This window comes from Acomys minous (genome assembly GCF_964271855.1).
Source record: "Acomys minous genome assembly, chromosome: 10".
NCBI classification, from domain to species: Eukaryota; Metazoa; Chordata; class Mammalia; order Rodentia; family Muridae; genus Acomys; species Acomys minous.
In genome coordinates this window covers 16,978,481-16,998,785 of record NC_140491.1, presented here as the reverse complement: position 1 = coordinate 16,998,785, position 20,305 = coordinate 16,978,481, and the positions used below count along the sequence as shown (strand labels likewise).

Genomic DNA, 20,305 nt, shown 5'->3' with positions numbered 1-20,305 from the left:
TGAGGGGAAACTAGAGGTTGAAGCCAGGGCTTCCCCGTACATGTTAAGCGTGCCCCCTAGAGCCGAGCATGGTGGCCCACGCCTTTAATTCCAGCACCTGGGAGGCAGAGTCAGATGGCTCTCTGTGAGTTCGAGGCCAGCCTGGTCTACAAAGTGAGTCCAGGACAGCCAAGGTTACACAGAGAAACCATGTCTCAAAAAACAAAACAAAACAAAGAAAGAAACAAGCAAACAAAAAGCATGTCCTCTGCCCTGAAGCTATACTCTGGTACAATTTTATTTTTCTTTTGAGAAAGGATCTTCCTGTGTTACCTAAACAGTCCTCGAACTCATGACCCCTTGTTAGAGCCTCTCAAGTTCTGTGGATGCAGGTTTCTGAAGCATACCTGGCCTTTTAGTCATTATTTTATCATATGTGGCTGTTTTCATCAAAAGTTGCTATGAGGCAGCATGCCAACCCTGGTCGGAGCCTCACACACCCTTATTTGCTGCACCTATTGATTGTGCCATTTCCTCTTGGGCGGATTGATGTAATTTTGTCCTGTTCATCAAAACCTACCACTAACCTGAATTCCCAGCCTGCCATCTCTGTTTATAGGTGGCAAAGTACATCTAGCTATGAAGAAATTGACTTCCTTGAAGACACAAGACTGAAACCTCAAGACACCAAGCCTGGGGTCAGGTTCTGTGTGATGCTTTCCTCTCAAGGTCCTGGAAACACTACGTAGAAACTGGATCCCAAGCCACCATGCCAGATGCTGGTTCTTTGTTTCCTAGATTTTCAAGGATAATGCTGGCTTTCCTAGTCAGCAGACAGGTCTACACGGAGATGCTACCAGCCCAGCTGCTAAGCTGCTCTGCAGAGCCTGGTGAGGGACATGGAGCCGCATGCTGCATCTTTGTCCATGCAGGTCACAGCCTCAAAGAAAGCAGAGAACCCACTTTGTCTCGCCATTCCTGCAGTGAGGCACCAGCGGCTCCAGGTTTGAACAAAGGCATTGATGTTGAGTTATTACCAGAATATGCTTGGGGCCGCCTGAATCCAACCTGCTTTAAAAGTGACAATTGCCTATTAGTCAAAAAAGAGGTTGCAAATGATGATATGGGTTTGTTTTTTGTTTTTTGTTTTTTGTTTTTTTTGGGGGGACGGTTTCTCTGTGTAGCCTTGGCTGTCCTGGACTCCCTTTGTAGACCAGGCTGGCCTCGAACTCATAGTGATCTTCCTGCCTCTGTCTCCCAAGTGCTGGGATTAAAGGCGTGCGCCACCACCTCCCCAGCGAAGATATGGGTTTGTAAATGATCTTTCTGATCACCCCAGGGGCCTTCATTTACATTTAAGTTGAGCACCCCAAATGTGAAAATCAAAATGGAGCAAGCCCAAAATCTAAAACTCTCTTGACTGCCAATATGATAGATACAACGAAAACTCGCACGTCTGTCCTCACGTGATGGTCACAGAACACAAGTGCTCTCCAAACGTTACATAAAACCATCTTCCAAGTTGGAGAGCTGAGCCAGGAGCCAAGTGTTTCCAGCTCCAACACTCCAGTTCTTGCCTCTCCCAACAGAGTGTGAAGAGCCCTTTGTGAACTCCTAAGAAGTATCACATTCCTGGGATGAAAGTGATTCAACAGTTGCTTACTATGTGACCTGCCCAAGAGCCTGCGATTTTCTACACTTCAGGTTGCTCACTTAGGAGAGGTTGTCAGAGGGAGCCCCTGAGTTCCTTAGCCCCAAGACCCAGTGATTCTGTGCAGTGTTCACGCTGTGATCAGGCTGTGCGCATTGACCCCTATGCCATGTACACCAATGCTGCCCTGGTGGCTTCAGGCCACGCTTGGGATAAGGTGAGTCACCTTTCTTGTGGATGTAACAAAATTCCTGGGAAAAGCAGTAAATTGGTTACTTTTCTATTGCTGTGATAAAATACCATGAGCAAGGCAATATATAGGAGGGAAAAAAAAGAGTTGATTTTGGGCTTACAGTTTCAGAAGGTTAGGGGTCTGTGATGTAGGGGACAGCATGGCAACAGATGGTAGGCATGGCAGCTAGGCGCTGATGGTCAGGAGCACATGTCTTGACCCACAAGAGAAAACAGAGAGGAAGAGAGAGGAAGCAGAAAATGATGTGAGGCTTTTGAAACTTTAAAACACACTGACATACTTCTTCCAGCAAGGGCATGCCTCCTAAAGCTATGCAATCCGTGCTACCAACTGGGAACAAAATATTCAAATGCAGGGGCTGGAGCGATGGCTCAGCAGTTAAGAGCACTGTCTGCTCTTCCAGAGGTCCTGAGTTCAATTCCCAGCAACCACATAGTGGCTCACAACCACCTATGATGAGATCTGGTGCCCTCTTGTGGCATACAGATAGAACATTCATGTAAAATAAATACATCTTTTAAAAAATTATTTAAATGCCCAAGACTGTGGGGATTGTCTGACTCAAACCACCACAAGCAGTTTAAGGAAAGAAGGTATATTTTGCCCCATGGTGTTGAGGATACAGGCCCTCAGGGCAGGAGAAGCTGGTCAGGAAGGAGAGAGAGGAGGGAGGGCACTTTGGTGGGGGTGGGGGAGGAAGGCACACTGGTGCTCACCTCACTTTGTCTTTTCTCCCTTTCTATTCAGCCTTAGTAACTGTTCACCAAGTGTGTGTAAGAAAGGAGACAGTGCTGGAAAGATGGCTCGGCAAGTAAGAGCACTGGATGCTCTTGCAGAGGACCCAGATTTGATTCCTAGCACCCGTACACCACAGCTTACAGCCCTCTGTAACTCCAATCCCAGGGATAAAACTCCGTTTTCTGACCTCCACGGGTACTTCCTGCGTGTGGTATAGATACATATGTGCAGTCAAAACACCAACACATAAAAAAATTATCTTAAAAATGGGGAAAGGAGGCAAAGCGCTATTTTCACACCTAGTTCCTGGTGTGAACCCCTCTTCTCAAGCTTGGGTGACAAGCCCTTTTCTAGCTAAGCCATTTGTCTGTTTCTTAGAGATGGGGGCCTCGTGTAGTGCAGGCTAGCCTCTGGACTTGTGTAGCAAAGGCTGGCCGTGAACTTCTGATCACCCTACCTCTGCCTTCCAAGTGCTAAGATTTCAGGTGTGTACTGCATGCCTGGTCCCTACCACTGCTCTGTGGTGGAGCTGGGGATGGAATCCGTGGTGCATGGCAGGCAGTCACTCTACCACTGAGCTACACATCTGGAGCTGTGTCTGTTTTGTTTTTGTATTTATGAGGCTAGCATTGGGTTTGTTATGTAGCCCAGGATAGCCTTGAACTCCCATTCATAATTCCTGATCCTCCTGGCTGAATGAGGCTGTGTATCATGCCCAGATTAACTGAATCATTTAAACGTAGACTTTTTATTTTTTTATTAATTTATTAATTTTTTTTTATTTTTATTTTTTTTGGTTTTTTGAGACAGGGTTTCTCTGTGTAGCCTTGGCTGTCCTGGACTTGCTTTGTAGACCAGGCTGGCCTTGACTCAGAGATCCACCTGCCTCTGCCTCTCAAGTGCTGGGATTAAAGGCATGTGCCACCACTGCCTGGCTGACTTTTTTAACTTTCAAGTGAAACAGCAACTGTGATTTGTGCATTTTCTGCTCGCTCTAGCAAAATACACCTAGGAAGAAGCTGCAGTGTAAAGCCACTTACACGCTGTGTACTTTACTCCACAAAGGGTCTCAGGCTACAATAGGGTCTCACAGTGGCACAAAGAACTGCTAGGAATTATAGGCAGTGGGGAGGCTTGTTCAAAGAATTCCCATCTCTCAACTCTAAAAAACTAGTCCAAAGAGTAGGTATGGTAGTGCACACAAGCCTAAGGCAGAAGCCTTGAGAATTTGAGGCCAGATTAATCTGTACAGGACTATCCTGTCTCACACAAAACAAAACAAAACAAACCCGTGCCGGGTATGGTAGTGCATGCCTTTAATCCCAGCACTTGGGAGGCAAAGGCAGCAGATCTCCAGGCATTTGAGGCCAGCCTGGTCTACAAAGCGAGTCAAGGACAGCCAGGGCTACAAAGAGAAACCCTGTCTCAAAAAACAAAACAAGAATCAGCAAAATAAATAAATAAATAAATAAATAAATAAATAATAATAATAATAATAATAAATAAAGTAATAATAAAACAAATAAATAAAATTTTCAATAAATTAAACTAGGACAATGTCCCTCACCACTTCCCTGGACTCACCATTTAATATTACTTTTTCTAGCTGCTCTATTCAGATCCATTCACATCCATATTTATTTCCTTATTCTGGTTTCTTTCTGATGCACCACTGGGCAGCTATGTGTTATGCCCAAAACATAGCCAGTCCACCACCTAGACATTTGTCTCACCCAGGCGCCTGTGGCTAACTGGTATCATGGGCAAAGGCAGTCTGGCCATCAGGCACAGAAGACAAGAGGCTGTTTCTGTGGAGGAGACTCCCCAAACAGACCACCCAAGAGCCGAGTCCAAATGCAATGACAAGAAAGTCTTTATTGCAGGTTTGAACCCTGGGCCACCCCTCCTATGCACTGACTCAGCACGTACAGGGAAGTGGCCTCGAGTCTTTATTGAGAGGGGTTTTTATAGGTTTTAGACAAAGAAATGGGTTTTACAGTATATGATTGGATGATATTTGGGCAGACAAGCTGCAAGCAGGGAGTTACAAGCCTTGGTGTTTTGTGGTTGGGTAATAGGTGTAGGGGCAAGTTGGCCTATAGAAAAGACCTGATGGAAGAGGTCATGGGGGCATTAGGAACTTTGGCCTGGCTGCTCCTGATTGGTTGTTGCTATGTGCCAGACCACCTGCTGGTCAGCTTGACCAGCAGAGAGTATATTTGGACTTTCCCAAGGTGAGCTGATTGTGTTTCTAGGGAATGTTTTTCTGTTTAGACTAGTTTGTGGTTTTTCTGGAATGTGGGTTCAGCCCTTGGTAGGCTTAACACAAACCGGAGTTTCTTTTTCAAAATGGAGTTTATCTGGTCCTTTCACCATGGACATGAGCATCCCCAGATCTTCCAGCAAGCACCTTGTGACTACAGAGCTATGTTCCCACTTTCCACATCCCGGTAGATCTACCTGTTGTCAGATGTGGTAAAATGTATGTTGGTAGAGAGCTGTTAGCTTTTGTTTGTTTGTTTGTTTGTTTGTTTGAAACAGGCTCTCATTATGTAGGTCTTGGCTGGCCTGAAACTCACTAAGTGGACAAGGCTGGCCTTGAACTCATGGACAGAGCTGTTATCCAACTTAAGAGTCCATAACCTTGTTTCTACCAGCGATGTCTTTTATGGCTGTTTGGAATCCAGTAAGGAATTGGGCACTGAACTTTATTGTCTTGTCTTTTTAGCCTCCTTTACTCTTTCTGCCTCTGAATTCCTTATGTCTCTGACAACAAAGATCCTGAGTGTTGCTGGGAGGTGGCAAAGTGTGACTTTAATCCTACCACTCGGGAGGCAGAGGCAGGCAGATCTCTGAGTTCGAGGCCAGCCTCATCTATAGAGCAAGTTCCAGGACAGCCAAGGCTACACAGAGAATCCCTGTCCTGAAAGAAAAAAATAAGATTCTGCATGCCTAGGCGGGTGGTCTCTCATGAATCCCTCAGGCTGTGTGCACCTGGGTAGACTCAGAGTGAGCACTTCCAGCAGGAGAGCCCCAGAGGATAAGCTGTGTCCTCCAGTGTGTGGCTTCAGGAGGTGACTTCAGGGCATTTCTAGAAGGCTCTGTGGCAAAAAGTAAAAACTCTCAGTTCTTCATGCAAGAAGAGGCAATTAGCTTTACATAGCACCTTGATTGCTACAGTAGGACTCTTAGCAGTGTCAGGGTAGACAGAGAGAGAATTATGGTCAGGTTTTAGTTAAATACTACTTATTTGTTTCTAGTATATTGGCAGTACTGGGAATTAAACCTAGGGCCTTAAAGGGTTTATATATTAAGATATTATTCAATGTGGTGGGAAAGTAGGATTAGATTTATGTAGTGTGTCAACTGTACAAGTTCCTTTGCCTGGGCGTGAACACAAAGAACTCTTGTAAAGTCCTTAATGTGGAGGTTTCTCTCCTTAATGTAACCAGTTTGTCTCTGTTCTTAAAACATTAACCAGTCCCTGACTGTGCTTAGTCAGCTGGCATCCTAACTTCTTCATGGCATCTTCCTGAGGAAGACGTGAGCCCCACAGGGGGATGTTTCCTTTGTGCTGTGAGGTTTGCTGCTATTGGCGCAGCATGCACCTCACTGATACATGCATGCCCGTGTGCAGGCAGTCACCAGGCATCTTCACTCAGCCAGTGAAAGAAAGATGGGTATGGCTCTGCCCATTAAGCCAGTGGCTTTGTGGGTAAATGGTAGTTGAGGACCAGCTCCTCTGCTGTTCCCATGAGAGGTCCTGAGCTTTGGTCCTGAAGGGGAAAATGGGGCTATAGCTTCTACCTCTCTCTTATCTCATTGGAGCATCTAGGACAAGGGTCCTGGTTCTTTAACAGGAAGAACAAAGTCAGGTGAAGTGTTCTATACTATGTAAGTACATTATAGTCAGCAAGGGATGCATATGTGATGGGTGTTGGCATCCCTTGGGTTATAGTAGATCTTTTAAAAACGTGTATTGCCTGCAGTGGACTAAGAGATTGGTATCAAAAAATGAAAAGAAAGGGGCTGGAGAGATGGCTCAGAGATTAAGAGCACTGGCTCCTCTTTCAAAGGTCCTCAGTTTAGTTCCCAGCAACCACATGCTGGCTCAAAAGCATCTATAATGAGATCTGGTACCTTCTTCTGGCCTGCAGGCCTACGTGCAGGTAGAACAGTGTGTACATAATAAATAAATATTTAAAAACAACAACAAAAACAAAAGCAAAACAAAATAAAACCAGGCACAGCAGCACATGACTTTAATCCTAGGACTCAGGAGACAGACACAGGTAGATCTCTGTGAGTTTAAGGCCAGTCCTTACTACATAAGAAATTCTAGGACAGTTGGAGCTGCATAGTGAGACCCTGTCTTAAATTTTTTTCTATTATATGAAAGCTAGTTGGTGGTGGCACATGCCTTTAATCCCAGCATTCTGGAGGCTGAAGGAGGCAGAGCTCCAAGTTTGAGGCCAGCCTGGTCTACAGAACAAGTTTTAGGGCAGCTAGGTCTACATGGAGAACCTTGTTTTGAAAAAACAAAACAAAACAGCCAGGTGGTGGTGGTGCACGCCTTTAATCCGAGCGCTCAGGAGGTAGAGGCAGGCAGACCTCTGTGAGTTCGAGGCCAGCCTAGACTCCAGAAAAAGTTCAGGACAGCCAGGGCTACATGGAGAAACCCTGTCTCAAAAAGCCCAAAAAAACCAACCAACCAAAGAAACAAACAAACAAAATAAACCAAGAAACAAGCTAATCAAGACATTGATTTCCAAATTGTGAGAGAGCCGATGAGGGGCCTGCAGATGGCGTGTGTCCTGTGTCTTTGCTTCAGTGTGTGGCCTGTCCTGTCCAAGGACAGAGAGATCTCAGCCTTAGGAAAAAGGGAGATGGGACACAGAGGCTCATCTCGGTCTCTGCTCTGGAGGAGATTGTCACCGTGGGTGTACTTAGAAACCCTTTGACACCCTGAGGTTTTCCCATGAATTGTTTGTTTCCAGGGCAAGTCCCTCAACCCCTCCAGCAGAGAATTTTTTTCAAGACAGGGTTTCTCTGTGTAGCCTTGGCTGTCCTGGACTCACTTTGTAGATCAGGCTGGCCTCAGACTCAGAGATCTGCCTGCCTCTGCCTCCGGAATGCTGGAATTAAAGGGGTGGGCCCCCACCTCCCGCCCCCCAGCTTGCCACCACCATTTTTATTAAGCAGCTACTGTGTCAGATACCACACTTGGCACACTGCCTTCAGAGCTGTGGTGAATGCCCACAGCAACCCTGCCTTAGGTGCTTGCTTAGTTCTATTTCTCAATTCTGAAAATTATGTCTTAAAGGAAGCTCTTAAACTTTTTTTTTTTCCTAGACAGGGTTTCTCTGTGTAGCTCTGGCTGTCCTGGAACTTGCTCTGTAGCCCAGGCTGGCCTCAAACTCTCAGAGATCTGCCTGCCTCTGCCTCCCAAGTGCTGGGATTAAAGGTGTGGCCCCCACCGCCTGACAGGCCTTTGCTTTTCTTGCAGACAACCTGACTTTGGTTCCCAGCACCCACTCTGGGTGGCTCACAACTATATGTAACCCCAGTTCCAATGTCCAACACCCTCTTCTGGCCCCCAGATACCTGCACACCCTCACACGCCCAGACTGGGATTATGAAACCCCTATAGGTAAGGAGAATCTCCCTGTCTATCAACCAGGCTCTGTTGGCGGGTCTCAAGGGAGCTGGAAGGCGTCCTACCAATTTGGCCAAGATAAGAACCGTAACTCAAGGAAAGTACGAGAGCCCTGTAGCCTTTTTGGAGAGATTGCTAGAGGGTTTCCGTATATATACTCCATTTGACCCCATGGCAGCTGAACACAAGGCAACAGTGGTCATGTCCTTCATAGATCAGGCAGCTCCCGATATTAAAGGAAAATTACAGCGATTAGATGGCATCCAGACTTTTAACATTCAGGACTTAGTTAAAGAGGCAGAGAAGGTGTATAACAAGAGAGAGACGCCCGAGAAAAAGGAAGTTAGCATAGCCAGAGATCAGGGATTGACTAGGATCTTGGCCGCAGTGGTAGCAGATACACCTAGGCCTAGAGGCGAAGGCGGCCCAGGGTAAAAAAAAAAAAAAAAAAAAAAGACCAATGTGCCTACTGCAAGGAGAGAGGTCATTGGGTCCGAGACTGCCCTAAACAACCTGAAGACCAGTCCTGGTGCTGGACAAAAATAATGACTAAAAATTGGAACACATCACCTTCAATTCCCCAGCCACCCTCAATCCTATTACGCGCCTCCCTCCCTCTCCGCCACAGTGACTCTCGCGCTGGGGCTGGGGAGATGCCTCAGCTGTAAAAGCACTGACTGCTCTTCCAGAAGTCCTGAGTTCAATTCCCAGCCACCACATGATGGCTCACCACCATCTATAATGTGATCTAATGTGCACTGTATACATAATAAATAAATCTTTTTTTAAAAAAAAAGAAAGAAAAGAAAAAGGAGAAAGTGAACAGCTGGATGGGGTGGCTCACATCTGTAATCTCAGCACTGGGGAGACTGGCTGGAGGATTGCCTCAAGCACCAGACCAATCGGGGCTATAGAAAGATGGTGAGAAGGAAAGGAGAGACCCATGGAGACGTTGGAAATGTTAACTCGGTCCGTAGAGTGCTTGCCTGGAAGGCAGGGAACCCTGAATTTGATTCCTCGCACAGCAAATTACAAGGCATTATGGGATTCACCTGCAATCCCAGCACTTGAAGGGTGCCTCTGTCCCAGAAGAGAACGGAGTTAGAGGGGCTTTTGCAGGAAGCATCAGAGTCCCTTGGTCTTCCAAGAGGCTCAGAAGTTCAAGGTTATCCTCGGCTTTATAGCAAGCCCGAGTCCCTGTTAGAAGAAGAATGAGGTGTGTGTGGGTGTGTAAACTTTGCAGTGCACATGAGGAGCACAAAGTACTCCTGTCGTAAAGGAAAGAACCTGTACTTCCGGCCAGGCTAGAAGAAATGCTATCTTCCAAGCTCTGAGGCTCTGAGCAGTCACCAGATCCCTTTGAATCCCAGCTTCCTCGTTTGCACACCCTAGGTTTATCAGAACACTCTAGAAGATTTACCCAGACACAGAGCCCTTCCTTATCCTGGTCTATCTCTGTTCCAAATCCCTGATGGAAAGGCAAAGACTTCCATGGAGCTGGGAAATGAGCAAGAGGTCAGCACCGTCCCCCTTCCCCCACCCCGAACCAGAAAGACTCTTGGCGGTGAGAGCGTTTGAGCTTTGAGTTTAAAAGGAGGCAAAGAAATCTCACACGGAATCAGGGAAGAGTTGAGAATAATGTTCTCGTCAAAAAATGTGTGGATCGCCAGGCGTGGTGGCACACGCCTTTAACGCCAGCACTCAGGAGGCAGAGACAGACAAGATTGCTGTGAGTTCAAGGCAGCCTGGTCCAGAGAGTCCAGGACAGTCAAGGTACACAGAGAGAGACCCTGTCTCAGGCGGAAAAAAGTGTGGAACTTGAGTTGCTGAGATGGATTAGTAGGTCAAAGGGCTGCACAGGACTAATGACCTCAGGTCTATCCCTGAGAGATGTGTGCACGCGCGCGCGCGCACACACACACACACACACACACACACACACACGCACGCACACAAACAAATACGACTGGTAATATTTCTCAGTGGTGAAGATGTTTGCCATCAAACCTTAGCTCTGTCCCCAGAATGCATAGGATAGAGAGAACGGACACCAAAAGCTGCCTCCGACCCGCACACATGCACAGTGGTATGTGGATGTCCTTTCCCCAATATACAGAAAAATGTAATTTCATTAAAAAAAAAAAGCTAGAAAGACACATACATGGTCTTTGTATTATGATGCTCCTCCTCTTCTAATCAATGCCACAGAAGGCTGAGACCCCCCCCATCCCCTTCCTTACTCCCATTTCCCCCCCCTCCCCCCCCCCAGCTGTCAGGGGACAGGAGTGCACTGCTTTTTTTTTCTCCAACAGCCTGTCTACATACCTCATTTTGTAGAAAATCCTTCTGACTCTTCTAGGGTGAAGCAACTTTGCTTTTTGGTCAATCAGATCCTTCTAACATCTACTCCCAATTCTTCCTGGACCTGCTTTCTCAGCCTCCTCTCTCTAACTTGGCCAGGCCTGAGCTTTAATGATTATCCACAGAGCAGGGCACCCTGATAGTGTTGGACCCTGGCCCAAAATGTTGGACCCTGGGAGTCCAATTCTTCGGGAAGGGGGTCGCCGAGAGAAACCACTCAAGTCACACCAGCTGAGAGGTATAGGTAAAGTTTATTACTGACACGTCAAAGGTCCCAAGTGTTGATGTGTCAGGGTCCCTCAGCACTCAGGAGGCGAAGGACCCCAAGTAGCTGTTACAGGCTAGTTTTAAAGGCAAAAACCACAAAGCAGGTGGGGTTGCTTATCACTGGAATCCATATAGATATTAGGACATCTGGCCTGGGGGAACTTCTTGTGAGGACGTCTGATATCCGTAAATTTGTATGTAACTATTCTGGGAATTAGGTGGAACTCTTGAGGTTAGCAGTTCCAAGAACTGGGAGAAGCCTCTGGGGTCAGAAGTTTAGGTGTTACAGTTTCTCAACAGCAGGTGCGGTTGCAGGCAAATCAATGATAGTATCAGTTTATGTTTAAAGATAAACCAAGAATTTAGCAAAATAGGAGCATAGCATTTATCATTCCATGACAGCCTGCTGCGTTAAACAGTGGAGCCCGTGGTGACTCTACAAATGACTGTAGTAATGGTACATTTCTTTCTTTCTTTCTTTCTTTCTTTCTTTCTTTCGTTCTTTCTTTCTTTCTTTCTTTCTTTTCTTTCTTGAGACAGGGTTTCTCTGTGTAGCCCTGGCTGTCTTGGACTCACTTTGTAGACCAAGCCAGCTTCCAACTCAAAGACATCTGCCTGCCTCTGCTTCCTGAGTGCTGGGGTTAAAGGCGTGTGCCACCACGTCTGGCTAGATGGCATCTCTTGACAGCCAAGTATAGTGTCTTATGTCTGTCAACTCATTGCTCCTAGGTTGACGCAGGGGGATTGCCATGAGTTTGATGCCAGTCTGAGTTGGCCATATGGAGGAGCACGCATTTGTGATCCAGCCCCTGGCTAGACCTGGGAAGTACAGACAGGACTGCGCAGAAGCTCAAGGGCTAACCATCTGGGAGTGTATTGCACAGTGGGAGAAATAAGAAAGACACCATCCGTACAAGGCAAGGCAGAGAAGGCATAAGCCAACTCCTGAAGCTTGTCCTCTGACCTCACAGTGTGCATTAGCACTTGTGTGATATAACAATAATAGAAGTAGTAGTAGTAAATAATAATAATTATAATAATTTCTTACTGAGCAAGCAGTGGAGGCCATTGTATATTAGATTCCTCAGAGCTGAAACATTCTACCTTGTGAAGAAACGTCTTCTTCTCCTCCTTCTTCTTCTTCTTCTTCTTCTTCTTCTTCTTCTTCTTCTTCTTCTTCTTCTTCTTCTTCTTCTGTTTTTGTTTGTTTGTTTTTTTCAAGTGTAGCCTTGGCTGTCCTGGACTCACTTTGTAGACCAGGCTGGCCTTCAACTCACAGTGATCCCCCTGCCTCTGCTTCCCAAATGATGGGATTAAAGGCGTGCACATCAAGACTAAAGGGAAACTTTTAAAGACTCAATAACTAAAAACAAACAAACTAATAAAGAAAGTAAAAAATAAAATAGGGACTGGAGAGATAGCTCAGAGGTTAAGAACACTGCCTGTTCTTCCAAAGGTCCTGAGTTCAATTCCCAGAAACCACAGGGTGGCTCACAATCATCTATGATGAGATCTGGTGCCCTCTTCTGGCATGCAGGCAAAACACTATACATAATACATACATAATAATAAATAAATCTTTAGCCAAGTGTGGTGGCGTGGACCTTTAATACCAGCACCTGGGAGGTAGAGACAGGTGGATTGCTGTGAGTTCGAGGCCAGCCTGGTCTACAAAGCTAGTCCAGGACAGCCAGGGTTTACACAAAGAAACTCTGTCTTAAAAAAAAAAAAGACTCTTTGACCTGCCAACCCATTGAGCTGTCTGCAAGTCATGTGTAAAGCTCCAGGCTTCCAGCTTTTGTGAATCATCACCCATTGCTGTGGTGGACTTTTGGGGATTTAGCTGTTTTTGTTGTTGTTGTTGTTTGTTTGTTTTAAGATTTATTTATTATTTATACAGTATTCTGCCTGCATATGCACACACCCTCCACAAGAAGGCACCAGATCTCATTATAGGCGGTAGTGAGCCACCATGTGGTTACTGGGAATTGAACTCCGGACCTTTGGAAAAGCAGCCATTGCTCTTAACCTCTGAGCCATCTCTCCAGCCTGATTTAGATGTTTTTGAATTATCCATGCTCACACATATTCCTGTAAGTAAACCAATCAACTCAATGGTTCACCAAGTTGTATTTTGGTGGTATTGTTACTTTGGTCTGTCATCAGTTTGTTATCCAGAGTGAGTAGATATTTCTTCATGTCTCTCCAGAAACAGTGTCACACCACAGTGCCACACACCTGTGTCCTGTGCACTTGGAAGGCTAAGGCAGAAGATCATTAGTTGGAGGCCAGCCTATTATTCCAAAGAAATCAAAAAATGTTCTTAGTATCATAGCTTGAATCCAGTTCATTTTATCCTTTAATCCCAGCACTCCCGGAGGCAGATTGCTGTGAGTTCAAGGCCAGCCTGGTCTACAAAGTGAGTCCAAGATAGCCAAGGCTACACAGAGAAAACCAACAACAACTAAAATAAACCAAACCAAACTAAACAAAGCCAATTCATTTTTGTCAGCATCACTGAGACTGCTGGCTTGGTATTGGGGGTGGGACATAGGGCTTTATGTATGCTAGGCTAATGGTCCACCATTTGGCTGCATCTACTACCCGTGGTATTCTGAGACAATATGTAGAGGCTGACCTTGAACTTCTCATTCTTCCTCTGGGCCTCAGCTTCTTGTTTGTTTGTTTGTTTGTTTGTGGTTTTGTTTTGCTTTGTTGAGACAGGGTTTCTCTGTGTGTAGCTTTGTCTGTCTGACCTGGCACTCAAGACCAGGCTGGCCTAGAGCTCACAGAGATCTGCCTGCCTCTGCCTCCCAAATGCTGGGATTAAAGGTGTGTGCCAACCATGCCCAATGGGCCTGAGCCTCTTGAGTGCTGAGGTGATTTGCATTGCCTAGGCCACCTGGCATTATGGAGTGTTTTTTTCTAGGTGATGGGAGGCATATGCCCACCACTGGCAGGCAAGTTGTCTAGCCTTTTCAGTTCTTACTGTAACTAATTAGAACTGCATCATGGTCCTGGATATGTAGCTTAGTCGGAGAGAGCTCGCTTAGCATGCATGAGGCTCTAGGTTCAGTTTCCACCACCACATAAAGCCAGGTGTGGTAACACACACCTATAATCCCACTTAGAAGATGGAGGCAGGAAAATCAGGAGTTCAAGGTCATCCTTGGCTAAACAGAGAGTTTGAGACCAATCTGGGCCTTTTAAAACCCTATTTCAAGCAGGGCATGGTGCTGCACACCTTTAATCCCAGCACTCAGGAGGCAGAGGCAGGCGGATCACTGTGAGTTCGAGGCCAGGCTGGTCTACAAAGTTAGTCGAGGACAGCCAAGGCTACACAGAGAAACCCTGTCTCGAAAAACCAAACCAAACCAAAACAAAACAAAACAAAAAACCTACTTCAAAGACAGAAAAATAAAGGGGGTGCTCAGAGGTTAAGAGCACTGGCTGCTCTTCTACAGGTCTTGAGTTCAATTCCCAGAAACCATGTCTCACAACTATCTATAGTGAGATCTGGTGCCCTCTTCTGGCCTGCAGGTGTTACATGTAGGCAGAACACTATATACATAACAAATAAATCTTTTTTAAAAATACAAAATTAGAACTACATTTTCTGAATGTTTGGTAGTATGACTGGTACTTTTTAAATTTTTTTATTTTTATTTTATGTGCATTAGTGTTTTGCCTGCAAGTATGTCTGTGTGAGGATGCTAGATCTTGGAGTTACAGACAGTTGTAAGCTTGCACTGTTGGTGCTGGGAATTGAACATGGACCATCTGGAAGAGCAGTCAGTGCTCTTAACTGATGAGCTATCTCCCCAGGCCCAAAACTGGTCCTTTTAACAAAGTGTCTGAGAAAGGTAGTTTTCAGGTCTGTATGCTGCTGCTGCTGCTGCTGCTGCTGCAGTGGGCCTGGCACCAGGGGCGTGAGGGCTGAAGCTGAGCTGGGCCTGGCACCAGGGGTGTGAGGGGTGATGCTGAGCTGGGCCTGGCACCAGGGGTATGAGGTGCCTGTACACAGTATGAAAAGCTCCTCACTGTCCCAGTGCTGTCCTTCAAGGCCCTATTCTATGTCCACAGCCTCTTCAGGTTTGGCACTTAATGATTTGGTGCATAAGGATGAGACATGTGGCCTTGGAAGTCACCTCCTTAGCTGGGCACAGTGGCTCACACCTGTAATCCCAGCACTCTGCGGAGGCAGAGGCAGGTGGATCTCTGTGAGCTTGAGGCTAGCTTGGTCTACAAAGTGAGTCCAGGACATCCAAGGCTACACAGAGAAACCCTGTCTCAGAAAAACAAATAAACAAAAAATAAAGTCACCCCCTTGGAAAGTTTTCTGCTCCCGCATGTACTGTTTATATTTTAGCAGCTATTCTAGAACATTCATTTCAAAGTCTGCAAGACATTTCCCCCATATGTTTTTGGCTGTGGCAGATTTGAACCTTCTTTTTATTTGCATATTTAAATATGTAAATAAGGGTAGGGCATGTGCTTGGGTATGCACGTGCATGCAGCATTGAACACATGGAGGTTAAAGAATACTTGCAGGACTAGGTTTTCTTCTTCCACATTCATGGTGTTGGGTTTCTGGCATTAAACTCAGGTTGTCAAACTTGGTGACAAGCACCTTTACCCACTGACCCATCTCACCAGCTCCAAATTTCAATCTTCTCAAGGATTTGATGTTTATAAACAAAGACCACAGGGGCTGGAGAGATGGTTCAGCAGTTAAGAACACTTACTGCTCTTCCAGAGGACCTGAGTTCAATTCCCAGCAACCACATGGTGGCTCACAACCATCTATAATGTGATCTGATGCCCTCTTCTGGCCTGGAGGTGTACATGCAGGCAGAGCACTATATACGTAATAAATAAATAAATATTAAAAAAAAAATAAAGACAGCCATTTCTGGAAGTAATAGAGTATAGAAGTTGAAATATAAGAAAGTGGCAGGACAAGCACTTGCCTACCAGGCAAGAGGCCTTGAGTTTGATGTTTTTTTCTTTTTCTGTGCAATCCCCTGCTGTTCTGGAACTTTCTCTGTAGGCCAGGTTAGCCTCAAACTCAGCGATTCAGCTGCTTCTACCTCCCAGGTGCTAGGATTAAAAGTGTGCACCACCGACACCCAGCCTGAGTTTGATTGTTAACACTGACAAATGAACAAGCAAACAAAGCAATACGAGAGCAAATGAACCACGGGACACTATTTACTGGATGGAAACACAGATTTGCACACGTGTCTTTTAATTTGACCTTGCAATACAGTCTCACAAGAGCAATTACAGAATGTGCTGGGAGTTATGGAAACCTTTCCAGCTCAGAATACACCTCTAAAGGTGGCTCCTGCAGGCCACACCCACCCTCTAGCAAAGTGCAAGTGTCCCATTTTACACTCACCACCTTGCCTTCTGAGCTGAGGTTTTGTTTGTTTGTTTTGTTTTTTTGTTTTTTGTTTTTGGTTTTTCTAGACAGGGTTTCTCTATGTAGCCTTGGCTATCCAGAACTCACTTTGCAGACCAGGCTGGCCTCCAACTCAGATTGATCCTCCTGCCTCTCAGCCTCCTGAGTGCTGGGGCCGAGTTGAACTTTAAGTTCTTGAGTTACAGTAAACAGAAGCCACTTAACTTATCACCAGGCCCTGTTCTTAAAGATGAATGGTCTGGAGAGCTTGTGTAAGAAAAAAACGTTACAAACAGATGTTATTTGCTTCCCGAACTGAAGAGCTGTTCCCTCTAAGAAGTTAAATGGAACCATGACCTGTAATTCCTTGCTCAACCTCCCCAACATCTCTTTTTCTCTTCAGGCTCAATTCAAATAATTACTCTTGGGGAACGTGAAGTGAAGTCTCATCTTTGGTGTATCAACTTAATGAAAGCAGTGGCGAAAGTACCCTGAAGGACCTGCCACCGGTGTGGGAGAGGGCCCTTCTGACAGTGCTCCTGATGACCTGACGTGCTAGATTAGCAGAGAAATGTGGCATGAAGTCACAGCCTGGCTGTTCAACTGGAAAACTTCCAAAGCCTGTTCCAAGATGTGTTGGCTTCTCTTTTGCCATGGGCCTCGGCTGGACGTCCCACTCACAATAGTCTTCACGTCTGCTGGTCTCCTAGGTTTACACATTAAAAAAAAATATTATTTGTTTTTATTTTATGTTCATTGGTGTTTTGCTTGCATGCGTGTCTGTGTGAAGGTGTCAGATCTTGGAGTTACAGACAGTTGTGAGCTGCCATGTGGGTGCTGGGAATTGAACTCGGGTCCTTTGGAAGAGCAGTCAGTGCTCTTAACCGCTGAGCCATCTCTTCAGCTTCTCCCTTTGCTTTGTTTGTTTCTTCATACATTTTTATCTACCCAATTAGTATTCCTCACTCCTCCACCTTCCCAGAAAACTTTTGACCCTGGTGAGAATCAGGCAGCTGTAGTGTCCTTGTTTTTTCCCCCTTGAGACAGGGTTTCTCTGTGTAATATCCCTGGCTGTCCTGGACTCACTTTGTATATCAGGCTGGCCTCAAACTCACAGAGATCTGCCTGCCTATACATCCTGAGTGCTGGGATTAAAGGCAGTGCCATCACATAGTATCCTTTAAGGAAACTGGGTTTCAGCTGCTTGAGGCTGCTTCCTGATGACGTGGAAAAAGGCACCTCCATTTTTTTTTTTTTTTCAGAAAACTGCCTTGTAAGAGCTTTCACAACACTGTAGGCTTTGGAACCCTCTTACTGTGTAAACTGGGCACTTGGGTACATGTTGGCACTCCTGTGGGAATTATTGTTTGGTGGTACAATTACTGCTGATTGTTTTATGGCTTTATAACTGTGTGTAGTGTGGCTGAGTATCAGTTCTGGGCTGAGATCAAAGAGTGGATGGCCTTCAGGATTTTCAGGCTAGGATTTATCCTTGAAGTAGGCAGTGCAGGAAGGAGAGCCAAGGGTTTATGCATGAAAGGGGAGCTTACCTTCTCTGAAGCCTGTGCCTCAGCACATGGAAATGAGAGTTAGAGAGCCCCGTGTGTGAAACAGCTCCAGATTCTACTTCTGACTTCATATTAAGTAGCTAAGAGAAAAATACCCGGATAGTGTCTCCTGGGGTTACCTCAGAACCCTGTCAGGTATATGCTAGGTCTGTCTGGTCCTTGACATTGCAGGTTTTTTTTAGGTTTTTCAAGACAGTGTTTCTCTGTGTAGCCTTGGCTGTCCTGGATTCAATTTGTAGACCAGGCTGGCCTCGAACTCACAGCGATCCGCCTGCCACTTGCAGTTCTGTTAAAAACACTGGGATTAGCCGAGCTTGATGGTCCATGCCTGTAATGTCAGCACTTGGGGAGACAGAGGCAGGCGGGATCTCTGTGAGTTCGAGGCCAGGCTGGTCTACAAAGTGAGTCCAGGAGAGTCAAGGCTACACAGAGAAACCCTGTCTTGAAAACCAAACCAAAAAAGAAAGAAAGAAAGAAAGAAAGAAAGAAAGAAAGAAAGAAATGACAATATCAAGACAGCACAGGAGCCTCTCCCTCCCCTTCCCCTCCACGCCCCCGCCCCCCTGCCCCCCTCCCCCCCGACAGGGTTTCTCTGTGTAATAGCCCTGGCTGTCCTGGACTCACTTTGTAGACCAGGCTGACCTCGAATTCAGTGATCTGCCCACCTCTGCCTCCGGAATACTGAGATTAAAGGCATGCACCACCATGCCCAGCAAACATCTTTTGTTTGTTTGTTTGTTTTTGTTTTGCTTTGATTTTTTGCTTGTAGACATTCCTGAATCTTCAGGACTGTGCGCTCCATCCAACCCTCCCCCACGATGGGTCAGATGGGGACACTTTGCCAAGACAGATCAGCAGTGGGGCTAAGGATGTTGCTCAGTGGTATATTCCTCGCTTAATATATTCCAGGCCCTGGGTTTGAAACTGTGTGTGTGTGTTGTGTCAGGGAGCAGGGGGGTTATGGGGGAGGGCCAAGCTCTTCCTGGTGCACCATGATCTGACTGACACAGGAAGGGACACACTGGGCAGCTGCCAGGGTGGGACCTTTCCCAGTCAGGTCAACTGCCATCAATAGGGGACACGCAGAGGGACCAGTCTGTTAGACCAAACCTCTCCAATCCTTGCTTCCCTTTAGGGCTCCACTCAGAGGCAAAAGCCACCAACCAAATGGCCATGGGTCCTACATCATAAACCTTGGGATATAACATTTATCACCATTCTGTTGATAACAGGAGGGCTGTTGAAATGAAAAAGATATAATAATTCTAAATCTCACAGGAGAGCTTGGGAGATCGATGAGGTAATTGATCTGAAATAGTTTGGACTCCCCGGGAACCAAAGTATGACATAAATTTAGGCTCCATCACTGGCTGGACCCCCATGCTAATAACTCAGAGCAGTTAATGAGAAACTCGCTTGGCTGTGTAGATGGCGGCATTGCATGGGCTACTGTTGGAGCTCAGGGTAGAATAAAACTATGATTTCCTGCCCTCCCTCCCTCTGCCCTCCCTCTCACCTCCTTTCCTTCTTTTACATTTTTTCCCTCTTTGTGCCAAAATCTCCCCCCCACCCCCCGTTTGGTTGGGGTTTTTTTTTTGGTTTTTGGTTTTTGGTTTTTTTGAGATAGGGTTTCTCTGTGTAGCCTTGTCCTGGACTTGCTTTTGTAGACCAGGTTGACCTTAAACTCACAGTGATCTGCCTGTCTCCGCCTTCTGGGCACCAGGATTACAGGCATGGATCACTATGCCTGACTTTTTTGGGGCAGGGAGGGGCAGAGAGCACATTTAGCCCTTCACATAGCCCAGGATGGCCCCAAACTAAGTAGCTGCTGAGACGGGCATCCTTGTGCTCATCCTCCTGAGTGTTGAGATTACAGGCCTGTACCACACTCAGCTTCTTTGCCATTGAATGATGCCCTAAGGGGAATGCCATCATACTGAAAGCATCTCTCAGTGGCTTCTAACTCAGCACTGGAGAGCCCAAGTTTCTGTTCCCGTGAATCCAAATCTTGTGGTCTCCTTGAACCAACACGGCAATGCCTGGCTGCCTAAAAGAACCTCAGCCACTCCCCTGCTTTGATAGCAATTGGGTTCTGTGTGAATAGCAATTGTATCGCTGGTTCGTTGGCCAAAAAGAATAGCTATTCTCTGAACTTCTCCCCTTGCTCCACCCACCTCCTCCTCTCCCAGGAACCAGAATTCTTCAAAAGAATTTCCACTCTTTGCCACTCCTCCTGATCAGCCCTGCCCTGGTCATTGCAGCAAGATGTGCCACCCGGGGCCACCGGTGTCCTCTGTGTTCCCATTGTCGCTGGCTGATTCTCTTTCACCCGCTCTTGCTGTCAGCAGTGTCTGAGTCCACTTACCGCTTTTCCTTACAATGCTCTGCCAACTTGGCTGCCAGAACCCCAGCTCTCCCAACTCTCTGT

The 20,305-nt window shown here is 46.3% G+C and overlaps 1 long non-coding RNA gene across 1 annotated transcript; it reads left to right on the top strand.

Moving 5' to 3' along the window:
* The first annotated feature begins 1,574 nt into the window (after positions 1-1,574).
* On the top strand, positions 1,575-18,014 carry LOC311607021. Its single transcript, XR_014782501.1, has 4 exons — positions 1,575-1,847; positions 2,631-2,816; positions 8,128-8,271; positions 16,713-18,014. It is a non-coding gene; the product is annotated as an uncharacterized lncRNA (long non-coding RNA).
* Positions 18,015-20,305: the final 2,291 nt, after the last annotated feature.